Source organism: Oncorhynchus nerka, unplaced genomic scaffold (genome assembly GCF_034236695.1).
Source record: "Oncorhynchus nerka isolate Pitt River unplaced genomic scaffold, Oner_Uvic_2.0 unplaced_scaffold_99___fragment_2___debris, whole genome shotgun sequence".
Taxonomy (NCBI): domain Eukaryota; kingdom Metazoa; phylum Chordata; class Actinopteri; order Salmoniformes; family Salmonidae; genus Oncorhynchus; species Oncorhynchus nerka.
The window spans coordinates 80,939-99,794 of record NW_027039949.1 but is presented as its reverse complement, the minus strand read 5'-3'; the positions used below and the strand labels follow the sequence as shown (position 1 = coordinate 99,794).

Genomic DNA, 18,856 nt, shown 5'->3' with positions numbered 1-18,856 from the left:
CCATTGGGGGGCCAGAGCAGCGAACAGTTTTGACTGGGCTGAGCGGGAACTGTACTTCCTCAGTGGTAGGAGTGCTATTCAGACCCCTTTCATTTCCCCAATACTGTTGAAGCTCACTGTATATACAATGCATTCCGAAGGTATTCAGACCCCTTTCATTTCCCCAATACTGTTGAAACTCACTGTATATACAATGCATTCCGAAGGTATTCAGACCCCTTTCATTTCCCCAATACTGTTGAAACTCACTGTATATACAATGCATTCCGAAGGTATTCAGACCCCTTTCATTTCCCCAAATTTCGTTACGTTACAGCCTTATTCTAAAATGTATTAAATTGTTTTTCCCCCCCTCAATCTACACACAATAGCTCATGATGTCACAGCAAACACAGGCCTTTAGATTTATTCATTTAAAAATAAAAACGGAAATATCACATTTTACGTAAGTATTCAGACACTTTACTCAGTACTTTGTTGAAGCACCTTTGGCAGCAATTACAGCCTTAAGTCTTGGATATGATGCTACAAGCTTGGCACACCTGTATTTGGGGAGTTCCTCCCATTCCTCTGCTGATCCTCTCATCCTCTCTAATATTGAGGTGCGACCCCTTTTGCTCTCAGAACAACCTCAATTCGTCGGGGCCTGGACTCTACAAGGTGTCGAAAGCATTTCACATGGATGCTGGCCCATGTTGACTCCAACGCTTCCCACAGTTGTGTCAAGATGGCTGGAGGTCCTTTGTGTGGTGGACCATTCTTGATACACAGAGGAAACTGTTGAATGTGAAAAACCCAGCAGCGTTGCAGTTCTTGACACAAACCGGTGCACCTGGCACCTACTACCATTCCCCGTTCAAAGGCACTGAAATATCTTCTCCATCACCCTCTGAATGGCACAAATACACAATCCATGTCTCAATTGCCTCAAGGCTGAAGAATCCTTCTTTAACCCACCTCCTCCCCTTCATCTACATGTCTCCTCCCCTTCAGCTACACTGATTGAAGTGGATTTAACAGGTGACATCAATAAGGGATCATAGCTTTCACCTGGATTCACCTGGTCAGTCTGTCATGGAATGAGCAGGTGTTCTTAATGTTTTGTACATTCAGTGTGTATGTCTAGAGGCCTATGGGTTCCTTATTCCCTATATAGTGACCAGGGCCCATAGTGCTCTATATAGGGTTCCATTTGACCAGGGCCCATAGTATAGTTCTCTATATAGGGAATAGGGTCCCATTTGGGACAGGCCCACTCAGTGCTAATATAAACTCAATAATAATCTTCCTCCTCCTCAGGCACTGCTTCAAGCTCATTGTCATCTACATCCTCCTCTTCCTCAATGTGGTAGTCTTCAGGACCACTCAGCAGTAGCCTGGTCTGGTTGATCACTACTTTATCATCCAGGTTCAGAACCTGCAGGGAACACAGTCAGGTTATCAGATGAAGGGGGGTGAGACGTGTGTGTGTGTGTGTGTGTGTGTGTATGCAGTACCTCAGGAGGACTGGCAGGTTGTGAAGGACCCTCCTCTGTCTGAGCGTTGATGATACACTTCAGGGCCCCTTCTTCAAACTAAAACAACATTAATACACTGTTCAGACCACATTAATACACTGAACACTACATACTAACCCTAATACACTGAACACTACATACTAACCCTAATACACTGAACACTACATACTAACCCTAATACACTGAACACTACATACTAACCCTAATTCACTGAACACTACATACTAACCCTAATACACTGAACACTACATACTAACCCTAATACACTGAACACTACATACTAACCCTAATACACTGAACACTACATACTAACCCTAATACACTGAACACTACATACTAACCTGAACTAATACACTGAACACTACATACTAACCCTAATACACTGAACACTACATACTAACCCTAATACACTGAACACTACATACTAACCCTAATACACTGAACACTACATACTAACCCTAATACACTGAACACTACATACTAACCTGAACACTAATACACCCTAATACACTGAACACTACATACTAACCCTAATACACTGAACACTACATACTAACCCTAATACACTGAACACTACATACTAACCCTAATACACTGAACACTACATACTAACCCTAATACACTGAACACTACATACTAACCCTAATACACTGAACACTACATACTAACCCTAATACACTGAACACTACATACTAACCCTAATACACTGAACACTACATACTAACCCTAATACACTGAACACTACATACTAACCCTAATACACTGAACACTACATACTAACCCTAATACACTGAACACTACATACTAACCCTAATACACTGAACACTACATACTAACCCTAATACACTGAACACTACATACTAACCCTAATACACTGAACACTACATACTAACCCTAATACACTGAACACTACATACTAACCCTAATACACTGAACACTACATACCCTAACCCTAATACACTGAACACTACATACTAACCCTAATACACTGAACACTACATACTAACCTAATACACTGAACACTACATACAACCCTAATACACTGAACACTACATACTAACCCTAATACACTGAACACTACATACTAACCCTAATACACTGAACACTACATACTAACCCTAATACACTGAACACTACATACTAACCCTAATACACTGAACACTACATACTAACCCTAATACACTGAACACTACATACTAACCCTAATACACTGAACACTACATACTAACCCTAATACACTGAACACTACATACTAACCCTAATACACTGAACACTACATACTAACCCTAATACACTGAACACTACATACTAACCCTAATACACTGAACACTACATACTAACCCTAATACACTGAACACTACATACTAACCCTAATACACTGAACACTACATACTAACCCTAATACACTGAACACTACATACTAACCCTAATACACTGAACACTACATACTAACCCTAATACACTGAACACTACATACTAACCCTAATACACTGAACACTACATACTAACCCTAATACACTGAACACTACATACTAACCCTAATACACTGAACACTACATACTAACCCTAATACACTGAACACTACATACTAACCCACTAATACACCCTGAACACTACATACTAACCCTAATACACTGAACACTACATACTAACCCTAATACACTGAACACTACATACACTGAACACTACATAACCCACTACATACTAACCTAATACACTGAACACTACATACACTGAACACTACATACTAACCCTAATACACTGAACACTACATACTAACCCTAATACACTGAACACTACATACTAACCCTAATACACTGAACACTACATACTAACCCTAATACACTGAACACTACATACTAACCCTAATACACTGAACACTACATACACTGAACACTACATACTAACCCTAATACACTGAACACTACATACTAACCCTAATACACTGAACACCCTAATACATACTAACCCTAATACACTGAACACTACATACTAACCCTATACACTGAACACTACATACTAACCTAATAAACACTACATACACTGAACACTACATACTAACCCTAATACACTGAACACTACATACTAACCCTAATACACTGAACACTACATACTAACCCTAATACACTGAACACTACATACTAACCCTAATACACTGAACACTACATACTAACCCTAATACACTGAACACTACATACTAACCCTAATACACTGAACACTACATACTAACCCTAATACACTGAACACTACATACTAACCCTAATACACTGAACACTACATACTAACCCTAATACACTGAACACTACCTATACACTGAACCCTAATACACTGAACACTACATACTAACCCTAATACACTGAACACTACATACTAACCCTAATACACTGAACACTACATACTAACCCTAATACACTGAACACTACATACTAACCCTAATACACTGAACACTACATACTAACCCTAATACACAACACTACATACAACCCTAATACACTGAACACTACATACCAACCCTAATACACTGAACACTACATACTAACCCTAATACACTGAACACTACATACTAACCCTAATACACTGAACACTACATACTAACCCTAATACACTGAACACTACATACTAACCCTAATACACTAATACACTGAACACTGAACACTACATAAACCCTAATACACTGAACACTACATACTAACCCTAATACACTGAACACTACATACTAACCCTAATACACTGAACACTACATACTAACCCTAATACACTGAACACTACATACTAACCCTAATACACTGAACACTACATACTAACCCTAATACACTGAACACTACATACTAACCCTAATACACTGAACACTACATACTAACCCTAATACACTGAACACTACATACTAACCCTAATACACTGAACACTACATACTAACCCTAATACACTGAACACTACATACTAACCCTAATACACTGAACACTACATACTAACCCTAATACACTGAACACTACATACTAACCCTAATACACTGAACACTACATACTAACCCTAATACACTGAACACTACATACTAACCCTAATACACTGAACACTACATACTAACCCTAATACACTGAACACTACATACTAACCCTAATACACTGAACACTACATACTAACCCTAATACACTGAACACTACATACTAACCCTAATACACTGAACACTACATACTAACCCTAATACACTGAACACTACATACTAACCCTAATACACTGAACACTACATACTAACCCTAATACACTGAACACTACATACTAACCCTAATACACTGAACACTACATACTAACCCTAATACACTGAACACTACATACTAACCCTAGTACACTGAACACTACATACTAACCCTAATACACTGAACACTACATACTAACCCTAATACACTGAACACTACATACTAACCCTAATACACTGAACACTACATACTAACCCTAATACACTGAACACTACATACTAACCCTAATACACTGAACACTACATACTAACCCTAATACACTGAACACTACATACTAACCCTAATACACTGAACACTACATACTAACCCTAATACACTGAACACTACATACTAACCCTAATACACTGAACACTACATACTAACCCTAATACACTGAACACTACATACTAACCCTAATACACTGAACACTACATACTAACCCTAATACACTGAACACTACATACTAACCCTAATACACTGAACACTACAACCCTAATACACTGAACACTACATACTAACCCTAATACACTGAACACTACATACAACCTAATACACTGAACACCTACTAACCCTAATACACTGAACACTACATACTAACCCTAATACACTGAACACTACATACTAACCCTAATACACTGAACACTACATACTAACCCTAATACACTGAACACTACATACTAACCCTAATACACTGAACACTACATACTAACCATACTAATACACTGAACACTACATACTAACCCTAATACACTGAACACTACATACTAACCCTAATACACTGAACACTACATACTAACCCTAATACACTGAACACTACATACTAACCCTAATACACTGAACACTACATACTAACCCTAATACACTGAACACTACATACTAACCCTAATACACTGAACACTACATACTAACCCTAATACACTGAACACTACATACTAACCCTAATACACTGAACACTACATACTAACCCTAATACACTGAACACTACATACTAACCCTAATACACTGAACACTACATACTAACCCTAATACACTGAACACTACATACTAACCCTAATACACTGAACACTACATACTAACCCTAATACACTGAACACTACATACAACCCTAATACACTGAACACTACATACTAACCCTAATACACTGAACACTACATACTAACCCTAATACACTGAACACTACATACTAACCCTAATACACTGAACACTACATACTAACCCTAATACACTGAACACTACATACTAACCCTAATACACTGAACACTACATACTAACCCTAATACACTGAACAGACCACATTAATACACAGAACACTACAGTTGAAGTGGGAAGTTTACATACACCTAAACCAAATTTTTTTCACAATTCCTGACATTTAAATTCTAGTAAAAATTCCCTGTCTTAGGTCAGTTCGGATCACCACTTTATTATAAGAATGTGAAATGTCAGAATAATAGTAGAGAGAATGATTTATTTCAGCTTTTATTTCTTTCATCACATTCCCAGTGGGTCAGAAGTTTACATACACTCAATTAGTATTTGGTAGCATTGCTTTTAAATTGTTTAACTTGGGTCATACATTTCGGTGCGCCTTCCACAATAAGTTGGGTGAATTTTGGCGCATTCCTCCTGACAGAGCTGGTGTAACTCAGTCAGGTTTGTAGGCCTCCTTGCTCGCACATGCTTTTTCAGTTTTGCCCACACATTTTCTATATGATTGACGTCAGGGCTTTGTGATGGCCACTCCAATACCTTGACTTTGTGGCTCTTAAGCCATTTTGCCACAATTTTGGAAGTATGCTTGTGGTCATTATCCATTTGGAAGTATGCTTGGGGTCATTGTCCATTTGGAAGACCCATTTGGAAGTATGCTTGGGGTCATTGTCCATTTGGAAGACCCATTTGGAAGTATGCTTGGGATCATTGTCCATTTGGAAGTATGCTTGGGGTCATTGTCCATTTGGAAGACCCATTTGGAAGTATGCTTGGGGTCATTGTCCATTTGGAAGACCCATTTGGAAGTATGCTTGGGGTCATTGTCCATTTGGAAGACCCATTTGGAAGTATGCTTGGGGTCATTGTCCATTTGGAAGACCCATTTGGAAGTATGCTTGGGGTCATTGTCCATTTGGAAGACCCATTTGGAAGTATGCTTGGGGTCCTTGTCTATTTGGAAGACCCATTTATGACCAAGCTTTTAACTTGCTGACTGATGTCTTGAGATGTTGCTTCAATATATCCACATAACTTTCCCTCCTCATGATGCCATCTATTTTGTGAAGTGCACCAGTCCCTCCTGCAGCAAAGCACCCCCACAACATGATGCTGCCACCCCCATGCTTCACGGTTGGGATGGTGTTCTTTGGCTTGCAAGACCCCCTTTTTCCTCCAAACATAATTATGGCCAAACAGTTCTATTTTTGTTTCATCAGACCAAAAAGTACGATCTTTGTCCCCATGTGCAGTTGCAAACCGTAGTCTGGATTTTTATGGTGGTTTTGGAGCAGTGGCTTTTTCCTTGCTGAGCGACCTTTCGGGTTATGTCGATATAGAACTCGTTTTACTGTGGATATCGATACTTTTGTACCGGTTTCCTCCAGCATCTTCACAATGTCCTTTGCTGTTGTTCTGGAATTGATTTGCACTTTTCGCACCCAAGTACATTCATCTCTAGGAGACAGAACGCGTCTCCTTCCTGAGCGGGATGACGGCTGCATGGTCCCATGGTGTTTATACTTGCGTACTATTGTTTGTACAGATGAACGTGGTACCTTCATGCATTTGGAAATTGCTCCCAAGGATGAATCAGACTTGTAGAGGTCTAGAATTTATTGGTCTTGGCTGATTTTTTTTGATTTTCCCATGATGTCAAGCAAAGAGGCACTGAGTTTGAAGGTAGGCCTTGAAATACATCCACAGGTACACCTCCAATTGACTCAAATTATGTAATTTAGAAGCTTCTAAAGCCATGATATCATTCTCTGGAATTTTCCAAGCTGTTTAAAGGCACAATCAACTTAGTGTATGTAAACTTCTGACCCACTGGAATTGTGATACAGTGAATTATAAGTGAAATAATCTGTCTGTAAACAATTGTTGGAAAAATGACTTGTGTCATGCACAAAGTAGATGTCCTAACCGACTTGCCAAAACTATAGTTTATTAACAAGAGATTTGTGGAGTGGTTGAACAACTAGTTTTAATGACTCCAACCTAAGTGTATGTAAACTTCCGACTTCAACTGTATATCCTACATATTAACCCTACTACATTAAACAACAATATATACTACATACTGACCCTACTGTACCGAACAACAATATATACTACATACTGACCCTACTATACCGAACAACAATATATACTACATACTGACCCTACTACATTAAACAACAATATATACTACATACTAACCCTACTATACTGAACAACAATATATACTACATATTAACCCTACTATACTGAACAACAATATATACTACATATTAACCCTACTATACTGAACAACAATATATACTACATACTGACCCTACTACATTAAACAACAATATATACTACATACCCTGAGCCTACTACATACTGACCCTACTACATTAAACAACAATATACTACATACTGACCCTACTATACTGAACAATAATATATACTACATACTAACCCTACTATACTGAACAATATATACTACAGATGTCCCTGCGTTGGACCAGACAGTGGCCCTGCGTTGGACCAGACAGCGGCCCTGCGTTGGACCAGACAGCGGCCCTGCGTTGGACCAGACAGCGGCCCTGCGTTGGACCAGACAGCGGCCCTGCGTTGGACCAGACAGCGGCCCTGCGTTGGACCAGACAGCGGCCCTGCGTTGGACCAGACAGCGGCCCTGCGTTGGACCAGACAGAGGCCCTGCGTTGGACCAGACAGTGGCCTTCCCTCCCCTCCTCGGAGTAATTGCTGATCTAACTTGATTGATTGGATGTATAAAAGCTTCCACTGCAGAGGCTAATCTATTCAGGAGTGTAGACTGTAGACGTACCTCGAGTCTGTTGAGTTGGTCCTGCAGCATAACTTTAATCTTCAGGAGATTCTCCTCTCCTCCTTCAGCTCCTGTAGACGACTCAACATGGTGCCTGGTGGAGTTCAACCATTATTATAAACTGGGTGGTTCCAGCCCTGAATGCTGATTGGCTGACAGCCGTGGTATACCGTATACCACAGGTATGACAAAACATATTTCTACTGCTCTAATTAAGTTGGTCACCAGCAATAAGGCACCTCCGGGGTTTGTGGTATATGGCCAATATACCACAGCTAAGGGCTGTATCCAGGGACTCCGCATTGTGTCATGCATAAAAAAAGTCCTTAGCCATGATATATTAGCCATATACCACTCCCCCTTGGACCTTATTGTTTATCTATATACTGAGAGGGAGAGACTTTCATATCACATCAAAATAATTTCAGAAATGCTAAATACACCAGTTGAATATTTAATTTTATATATATATGAGAGAGAGAGAGAGAGATTTTTTTTAAACCTTTATTTAACCAGGTAGGCTAGTTGGGAACACCTTTATTTAACCAGGTAGGCCAGTTGAGAACACCTTTATTTAACCAGGTAGGCCAGTTGAGAACACCTTTATTTAACCAGGTAGGCCAGTTGAGAACACCTTTATTTAACCAGGTAGGCCAGTTGAGAACACCTTATTTAACCAGGTAGGCCAGTTGAGAACAAGTTCTCATTTTCAACTGCGACCTGGACAAGATAAAACAAAGCAGTGGGACACAAACAACAACACAGAGTTACACATAAACAAACGTACAGTCAATAACACAATAGAAAAATCTATGTACATTGTGTGCAAATGTAGAAGAGTAAGGCAATAAATAGGCCATAGAGGCAAAAAATAATTACAATTTAGCATTAACACTGGAGTGATAGATGAGCAGCTGATGATGTGCAGGTAGAGATACTGTGGTGCAAAAGAGCAAGAGGGTAAGTAATAATATGGGGATGAGGTAGCTGGATGGGCTATTTACAGATGGGCTGTGTACAGGTACAGTGATCTGTGAGCTGCTCTGACAGCTGATGCTTAAAGTTATTGAGGGAGATATAAGACTCCAGCTTCAGTGAATTTTGCAATTTGTTCCAGTCATTGGCAGCAGAGAACTGGATGGAAAGGCGGCCAAAGTAGGTGTTGGCTTTGGGGATGACCAGTGAAATATACCTACTGGAGCGCAAGCTACGGGTGGGTGCTGCTATTGTGACCAGTGAGCTGAGGTGGCGCTTTACCTAGCATAGACTTATAGATGACCTAGAGCCAGTGGGTTTGGCGACGAATATGTAGTGAGGGCTAGCCAACGAGAACATACAGGTTGCAGTGGTGGGTAGTATATGGGGCTTTGGTGACAAAACGGATGGCACTGTGATAGACTGCATCCAATTTGCTGAGTGTTGGAGGCTATTTTGTAAATGACACCGCCAAAGTCGAGGATCGGTAGTATGGTCAGTTTTACGAGGGTGTTTGGCAGCATGAGTGAAGGATGCTTTGTTGCGAAATAGGAAGCCGATTCTAGATTACATTTTGGATTGGAGATGCTTAATATATATGTCTCAGCCTCCAGTATTTATGCTGCAGTAGTTTATGTGTCGGGGGGCTAGGGTCAGTTTGTTATATCTGGAGTACTTCTCCTGTCCTATTCGGTGTCCTGTGTGAATCTAAGTGTGCGTTCTCTAATTCTCTCCTTCTCTCTTTCTTTCTCTCTCTCGGAGGACCTGAGCCCTAGGACCATGCTCCAGGACTACCTGACATGATGACTCCTTGCTGTCCCCAGTCCACCTGGCCGTGCTGCTGCTCCAGTTTCAACTGTTCTGCCTTATTATTATTCGACCATGCTGGTCATTTATGAACATTTGAACATCTTGGCCATGTTCTGTTATAATCTCCACCCGGCACAGCCAGAAGAGGACTGGCCACCCCACATAGCCTGGTTCCTCTCTAGGTTTCTTCCTAGGTTTTGGCCTTTCTAGGGAGTTTTTCCTAGCCACCGTGCTTCTACACCTGCATTGCTTGCTGTTTGGGGTTTTAGGCTGGGTTTCTGTACAGCACTTTGAGATATCAGCTGATGTACGAAGGGCTATATAAATAAATTTGATTTGAATATGAGTCTGGAAGGAGAGTAAACAGTCTAACCAGACACCTAGGTATTTATAGTTGTCCACATATTCTAAGTCAGAACTGTCCAGAGTAGTGAGTCTGGCGAGAGGGTGCGGGCAGCAATCGGTTGAAGAACATGCACTTAGTTTTACTTGCATTTAAAAGCAGCTGGAGGCCTCTGAAGGAGTGTTGTATGGCATTGAAGCTCATTTGGAGGTTTGTTAGCACAGTGCCCAAAGAAGGGCCAGAAGTATACAGAATGGTGCCGTCTGTGTAGAGGTGGATCAGTGAATCACCAGCAGCAAGAGCGACATCATTGATATATACAGAGAAAAGAGACGGCCCGAGAATTTAACCCTGTGGTACCCCCATAGACTGCCAGAGGTCCGGACAACAGGCCCTACGATTTGACACACTGAACTCTGTCTGAGAAGTAGTTGGTGAACCAGGCGAGGCAATCATTTGAGAAGCCAAGGCTGTTGAGTCTGCCGATAAGAATGCGGTGATTGACAGAGTCAAAAGCCTTGGCAAGGTCGATGAATACAGCTGCACAGTAATGTCTTTTATCGATGGCGGTTATGATATCGTTTAGTACCTTGAGCATGGCTGAGGTGCACCCATGAAACCAGATTGTATAGTGGAGAAGGTACGATGGGATTCTAAATGGTCGGTGATCTGTTTGTTAACTTGGCTTTCGAAGATTTTAGAAAGGCAGGGTAGGATAGATACAGGTCTGTAAACAGTTTGGGTCTAGCATGTCACTCCCTTTGAAGAGGGGATGACCGCGGCAGCGTTCCAATCTTTGGGGATCTCAGACGATACAAAAGAGAGGTTGAATAGGGGCGGCAGGGTAGCCTAGTGGTTAGAGCGTTGGACTAGTAACCGAAAGGTTGCAAGTTCGAATCCCCGAGCTGACAAGGTACAAATCTGTCGTTCTGCCCCTGAACAGGAACCCACTGTTCCTAGGCCGTCATTGAAAATAAGAATTTGAATTTAACTAAGAATTTGTTCTTAACTGACTTGCCTAGTAAAATAAAGGTAAAAAAATATATATATATATATATAGGCTAGTAGTAGGGGTCGCAGCAATTTCAGCAGATAATTATAGAAAGTGAGGGTCCAGATTGTCTCGTCCTGTTGATTTGTAGGGATCCAGATGTTGCAGAGGAGAAGCGGGCAAGTTGCTGCAGGGGATGTTGGTAGGGGTAGCCAGGTGGAAAGCATGGCCAGCTGTGGAAAATAAGCATTTGAAATGGTAGATTTATCAGTGGTGTTTCCTATCCTCAGTGCAGCTGGCAGGAGGTGTTCTTATTCTCCATGGACTTTACAGTGTCCCAGAACTTTTTGGAATTAGTGCTACAGGATGAAAATATCTGTTTGAAAAAGCTACCCTTAGCTTTCCTAACTGACTGAGTATATTGGTTCCTTACTGTGTCTGAGAGAGATAAAGTTAAGCCTACAGGAAACACAGCCCTTATTTTAAGTGTCTCTAAAAATCCCCTATGGGAAAATGAATGGTGGAAAAACTATTGGAACCATTTCCCTATTTGACTGCTAGGTTTTATGGGACGCCTCCACTTTGGGGCTCTAATGTAATGGAACAGAGACTTATGATCAAGGGACTAGTTGAGTACATTTAAAAAAAATAAACAGTAGATAACATATGTTGTTAGGATGTATTGATGAGGGATGTGCTGAATGAGTCTAATTAAGATAACATTCCCGCCAAAACATAATTCAAAATCCCTCTGTAGAGATAAATAAATAAATAATGAATAGCTCAAAAACCACTTACTTCCTTTGAGAAAGACGGAACATCAATCAGGAAACATAACCTTATCTGAAGCTAGCTAATATGCTACCAACAACAATATCGGGTTTGTAAAATCATGCACAATGGTATTGTAAATAGTTCACAACAAGTGCTTTACCGTTACAAAAACGCCCGTTTGTGTATCTCCTATTTGTAGCAGAAACAAATCCAAGGCTACTTGCAGGCTAGCTACGTGCACATTCCAAGTTGGTGCAGGCTTTGGTTGAATGGTGATGGCTAGCCATAAGCAAGCTACCTCATGTTACGTTATAACGTTGTACTGTACCATACTGTTGGTTTTAAACTGCTACTCGTAATGTTTGGGAAGAAACTAGGCTTTGTGCATTAAGCCGGTTAGCAATATTATCTAATGTTGTTGTAGCCTCCGTCATTCATTCATTCACGTGGGTTGCTTCCAGACATTTCCGGTTCTAGTTGCCGTCCACAACAGCTTGACGTGATCCTTTGGTGACACCTTGTGGTCTCCGACTTCATTACATTCAGACCCTTCTTGTGATTGAACATACAGTACCAGTCAAAGGTTTGCACACACATACTCATTCCAGCCTTTTCCTTTCTTTTTACACAACTATGACATAACACATATGGAGTCATGTAGTAACCAAAAAAGTGTTAAACATATCAACGTTTATTTTATTTTTTAGACTCTTCAAAGTGGCCACCGTTTGCCTTGATGACAGATTTGCACACTTGGCATTCTCTCAACCAGCTTCACCTGTCACCTGGAATGCTTTTCCAGCAGTCTTGAAGGAGTTGCCATATATGTTGAGCACTTTTTTTTGTTGAGCTGCTTTTCCTTCACTCTTCGGCCAAACCATCTCAATTGGGTTGAGGTCAGGTGATTGTGGATCCTTATTGGTCAAATAGCCCTTACACAGCCTGGAGGTGTGTTGGGTCATTATCTTGTTGAAAAACAAATGATAGTCCCACTAAGCACAAACCAGATGGGATGGCGTATTGCTGTAGAATCCTGCGGTAACCATGCTGTTTAAGTTTGCCTTGAATTCAAAATAAATCACTGACAGTGTCAACAGCAAAGCACCCCCACACCATCCCCCCTCCTCCTCCATGCTTCACAGTTGGAACCACACATGCAGAGATCATCCGTTCATCTACTCTGTGTCTCACAAAGACACGGCGGTTGGGACCAAAAATCTCAAGTTTGGACTCATCAGACCAAAGGACAGATTCCCACCTGTCTAATGTATATTGCTCATGTTTCTTGGCACAAGCAAGTCTCTTCTTATTGGTGTCCTTTAGTAGTGGTTTCTTTGCAGCAATTCGACCACGAAGGCCTGATTCACGCAGTCTCATCTGAATAGTTGATGTTGAGATGTGTCTGTTACTTGAACTCTGTGAAGCATGTATTTGGGCTGCAATTTCTGAGGCTGGTAACTAATGAACTTATCTGCAACAAAGGTGACTCTGTGTCTTCCTTTCAGTTTCAGTTTCATCGTAGCTCTTTATGGTCTTTCTGACTGCACTGAAGAAACTTTCAATGTTCTTGAAATGTTCTGAATTGCAAGATCGAATCCCCGAGCTGACAAGGTAAAAATCTGTCGTTCTGCACCTGAACAAGGCAGTTAACCCACTGTTCCTAGGCCGTCATTGAAAATAAGAATTTGTTCTTAACTGACTTGTCTAGTTAAATAAAGGTGTATATATATATATATTTATATACATAATAAGCAAAGATTTAAAAATATATATATATATATATTTTTTAATCTTTGCTTATTTGAGCTGTTCTTGCCATAATATGGACTTGGGCTTTTACAAATAAGGCTATCTTCTGTATACCGCCCTTACCTTGTCACAGCACAACTGATTGGCTCAAACGCATTAAGAAGGAAAGAAATTCCCCAAATTAACTTTTAAAAAGGCATACCTATTAATTTAAATGCATTCCAGGTGACTACCGCATGAAGCTGGTTGAGAGAATGCCAAGAGTGTGCAAAGCTGTCATCAAGGCAAAGGGTGGCTACTTTGAAGAATCTCAAATCTAAAATATATTTAGATTTGTTTCACACTATTTTGGTTACTACATGATTCCATATGTGTTGTTATTTTATAGTTTTGACATCTTCAATATTATTCTACAATGTGAAAAAGAGTACAAATAAAGAAAAACCCTTGAATGAGTAGGTGTGTCCAAACCTTTGACTGGTTCTGTATATAATATGTACATGTTTTCAGACCCCTTGACCTTTTCCACATTTTGTTACGTTACTGACTTATTCTAAAAATGGATTAAGTAAATTCCTCAGCAATCTACACACAATAGCCCATAATGACAAAGCGAAAAGAGCTTTGTAGAAATTTTAGTATTTTATAAAAATAAAAAACAGAAATACCTTTTTTACATAAGTATTCAGACCCTTTGCTATGAGACATGAAATTGAGCGCAGGTGCATCCTGTTTACATTGATCATCCTTGAGATGTTTCTACAACTTGATTGGAGTCCACCTGTGGTAAATTAAATTGATTAGACATGATTTGGAAAGGTGCACATCTGTCTATATAATGTCCAACAGCAGACAGTGCATGTCAGAGCAAAAATCAAGCCATGAGGTTGATAGAATTGTCCGTAGAGTTCAGAGACAGGATTGTGTCAATGCACTGATCTGGGGAAGGGTACCAAAACATTTCTGCAGCATTGAAGGTCCCCAAGAACACAGTGACCCCCATCATTCTTAAATGGAAGAAGTTTGGAACCACCAAGACTTTTCCTAGAGCTGGCCGCCCGGTCAAACTGAGCAATCTGGGGAGAAGGGCCTTGGTGAGGGAGGTGACCAAGAACCCGATGGCCACTCTGACAGAGTTCCTCTGTGGAGATGGGAGAACATTCCAGATGGACAACTATCTCTGCAGCACTCCACCAATCAGGCCTTTATGGTAGAGTGGCCAAACCGAAGCTTCTCAGGAAAAGGCACATGACAGCCCACTTGGAGTTTGCCAAAAGTCACCTAAAGACTCTCAGACCATGAGAAACAAGATTCTCTGGTCTGATGAAACCAAGATTGAATTCTGAAGGCTTGAATGCCAAGCATCTGGAGGAAACCTGGCATCATCTGTACAGTGATGCACGGTGGAGGCAGCATCATGCTGTGGGGATGTTTTTCAGCAGCAGGGACTGGGAGACTAATCAGGATCGAGGGAAAGATGAATGGAGCAAGGTACAGAGATATCCTTCATGAAAACCTGCTCCAGAGCGCTCAGACTGGAGCGGAGGTTCGCCTTCCAACAGGACAACGACCTTAAGCACACAGCCAAGACAACGAAGGAGTGGCTTTGGGACAAGTCTCTGAATGTCCTTGAGTGGCCCAGCCAAAGCCCGGACTTGAACCCGATCGAACATCTCTGGAGAGACCTGAAAATAGCTGTGCAGCGACGCTCCCCATCCAACCTGACAGATCTTGAGAGGATCTGCAGAGAAGAATGGGAGATACTCCAGAAAACAGGTGTGCCAAGCTTGTAGCGTCATACCCAAGAAGACTCAAGGCTGGAATCACTGTCAAAGGTGCTTCAACAAAGTACTGAGTAAAGGGTCTGAATATTTATGTAAATGTGATATTGCTGCATCGTTATGTGGTAATTATTGTTATTGAATAAATTTTGGAATAAGGCCATAACTTAACAATATGTGGAAAAGGGGTTAGACTGAGACTGTCATGGTGCAAGGTAACAGGCTGTTTAAAACAGACGGGGACTGTCATGGTGCAAGGTAACAGGCTGTTTAAAACAGACGGGGACTGTCATGGTGCAAGGTAACAGGCTGTTTAAAACAGACGGGGACTGTCATGGTGCAAGGTAACAGGCTGTTTAAAACAGACTGGGGCACTGTCATGGGTGCAAGGTAACAGGCTGTTTAAAACAGACGGGGACTGTCTGGTTCCAAGCTGCCAGGTTCTGGAGTAGCAGGACAACCAGGTGGAATGTGGACAGCCAGGATTCATCAGGTCCCAGCCCTTTCCTAAAGGGGAGAGGACAGAAATTGTCTTTCTAGTGGTTTCTGCTTTGGCAAAGTGGTTTGTCCCTGTCCGGGGGTGTCGTTACACAGTGGCTGGTTACTGGAAATCCCCGAGCTGAGAAGGTCAAATCTGTTGTTCTGCCCCTGAGCAAAACTGTGGTTGATTGTGAGACAGGGCTTAAACCATTAAGCCTCGTCCTGGAGTTTCCATTGAGCATGCTTTATAGTCGAGGACAATCCGGTTCCTGGAAACTGAAAAGGACAAGTTAAATGGTTCGACAGTGCTTTAAACACTTCATAAGAGTTGTTTTCTAGTAGTGTCAGTAGATTAAATGAGGTAATATGAGTTGTTTTTAAGTGTCAGTACATATTTTCCCTTTCTACTCTTAAATTGATGCGATTCGTATCCCTTTTTCTCTCATATAAATGTATTTTTTCCTTGTGTTACTGTTTTGTGTGATTGTGGAAGCAGAGTTATTATTGTCATGATCTTTGTTTTGTTATCAACTTTTAATAAAAATGTAATTAATTAAATAAACTACTTTTTCTTTTTTGTCCAGATGCAATATCTACACCAACCCCCTTAAAGGAGAGTTAATGACAATCTTTATGGAAAGCGTGTGGAGATGTCAACCTCTAAATTATAATACCATTTGCCACAAATTTACAGTGGGCTCTGATCCTACCATTTTGAACAGATTTTCTTCATTTTGGGCAGAAAGAAACCAAGTTGTCTGTTAATATGCCAGTGTTTAAAAAAAAATATATAATAACAATTTAATATAATAAAACAGACAGTTAATGAGATGATTGATCGTTTATTTAGCTCTTTAACAATCAGAGAAGTTGAAAAGACGGAATGTAATTGTAATGTCTTACAAATTATTTGAAAAGTTAAAAGGCACTTCCCAGCTAACGATAAACGTTCCCACAACTTTAGAGAATGTTCCCTTAAGAGTCTCATTAGGTCGTTGATAAGAATGTTCCCGTGATGTGCAAGGAATGCTTCAAGAGACCATTCACTTAATGTCAAATATAACTTTCCCAGAAAGTGGTTACCATGTTCTCAGAACTTGTTAATGTTCTAGTATGGTGACTCATATTCCGAAATTGAATTTCAGCCTAAAATACATTTCTATAGTTTTTCCCTATTTTTACACTTTTCTTGACAAACATATACAATGTTGCTGAAGTTATCTAGCCAACAACCACAGATGGAGAGAGGGAGAGAGAAAGAGAATATGAACATAACAGAACCCAGCTAACAACAAACATTCCCACAATGTGAGAAAGTTCCCTTAAGAGTTTAGTTCATTAACTAACGTTTTCATAGGAATGTTCTCGTTATGTGCAAGGAATGTTTCCAAGAGACCATTCACTTAATGTCACATAGAACTTACCCAGAACATGGTTACAATGTTCTCAGAACTTAAAATAATAATGTTCTAGACACACTTCATGGGAACAAAGAAATGAATGTGTCCAGTTTCTGTGAGTTAGGAGAATATTCCATCAACATTCACCAAACATTCTGGTGAGTTTGAGACCCTACTCTCATATTCACCAAACATTCTGGTGGGTTCGAGACCCTACTCTCACATTCACCAAACATTCTGGTGGGTTCGGACCCTACTCTCACATTCACCAAACATTCTGGTGGGTTCGAGACCCTACTCTCACATTCACCAAACATTCTGGTGGGTTCGGGACCCTACTCTCACATTCACCAAACATTCTGGTGGGTTCGAGACCCTACTCTCACATTCACCAAACATTCTGGTGGGTTCGAGACCCTACTCTCACATTCACCAAACATTCTGGTGGGTTCGAGACCCTACTCTCAAATTCACCAAACATTCTGGTGAGTTCGAGACCCTACTCTCACATTCACCAAACATTCTGGTGGGTTCGAGACCCTACTCTCACATTCACCAAACATTCTGGTGGGTTCGAGACCCTACTCTCACATTCACCAAACATTCTGGTGGGTTCGGGACCCTACTCTCACATTCACCAAACATTCTGGTGGGTTCGAGACCCTACTCTCAATTCACCAAACATTCTGGTGAGTTCGAGACCCTACTCTCACATTCACCAAACATTCTGGTGGGTTCGAGACCCTACTCTCACATTCACCAAACATTCTGGTGGG

General features: G+C 40.8%; 1 pseudogene; it reads right to left on the bottom strand.

Moving 5' to 3' along the window:
• Window positions 1-380: 380 nt before the first annotated feature.
• LOC115134672 (snRNA-activating protein complex subunit 5-like) lies at window positions 381-8,866 on the bottom strand (annotated as a pseudogene).
• Between the last annotated feature and the right edge of the window lie 9,990 nt (window positions 8,867-18,856).